General features: G+C 38.8%; 1 protein-coding gene across 2 annotated transcripts in view; it reads right to left on the minus strand.

Moving 5' to 3' along the window:
* Positions 1 to 390: 390 nt before the first annotated feature.
* LOC127375261 (magnesium transporter protein 1) overlaps positions 391 to 909 on the minus strand; it is a 9,272-nt gene continuing 8,753 nt past the window's right edge. For both annotated transcript variants that reach the window (XM_051421279.1, XM_051421280.1), the window contains exon 10: positions 391 to 909. This exon is cut by the window's right edge and continues 1,069 nt beyond it. The gene's annotated coding sequence lies outside the window, so the exon portion shown is untranslated.

The raw sequence follows: 909 nt of genomic DNA on the forward strand, positions 1-909 counted from the left end.
AAGTGGCCTCCGTGCGACGTATGCTGTTACGTCATACCAAGGGCTGAGGGGAAGTGAACGAGGGGAAGTGGAACTACTAATGAAACACAGCCCCAGTTTCCAATAGCTGGGCTAAATAAATGAGCTAAACAGCAGGTCCATTGGTGCTTTATAGTGCATAGTTGCTACCAGAGGTGGTCCAAAGGTCTATCTCTTTCAGGGTGCTGAGGCAGAGCCTCGATAGGGTACTCCAATAGCGAAGCCTGTTAAAGGAACATGCACATACTCACAGAACTGGAGTTACACCCAGATAACTACTATTTTTACATTCTGTGTGAAGCCATGCTTCCCTTGTGCATACTGGGCGTTTTTTTCTTCTTCCAGAAATGTAAAGAAAGAGAAACATTGAAATGCAGTTAAGGCACTTTAATATCAGAAATAATCACTTCGGATCAAATATTCTCTCCTGGTACAACCTGATAACCAACCACAAACATTTAAAGCACTTATTTCACACAACAGAAAGAAAATTATACTTTTGATAAGTATTGTGATGAATGAGCTTGTATACTTCTCATGATATAAAAACAACAAAACTGCATCTAGCTCTGGAGTTAAGGCCATTTTACTTATTGATAAAGGGACACAAAAAATGTTTTAACAAAAGAAAAGCGTGATTATTCAATTTAAACGCAACACCAGCTCACTGCAGAGCTATTACAAGTGGAAAGAACAAAGGTACATTACACAAAACCCAAGTAAAAAATTATTGTGTGGGGGGGAGGTACGTTCATTCTGTCCCCATTAATGAATAAAATAGATTCAGAAACTTCCATCCCTCCATCTACTAGTACTTTAACTTCCAGATAGGTATGTAGAAAACCCTGAGTGTGAGGAATTCTCATTTGATGTTAAAAGAAAATCCAAGTA

This window comes from Dicentrarchus labrax, unplaced genomic scaffold (assembly GCF_905237075.1).
Source record: "Dicentrarchus labrax unplaced genomic scaffold, dlabrax2021, whole genome shotgun sequence".
NCBI classification, from domain to species: domain Eukaryota; kingdom Metazoa; phylum Chordata; class Actinopteri; family Moronidae; genus Dicentrarchus; species Dicentrarchus labrax.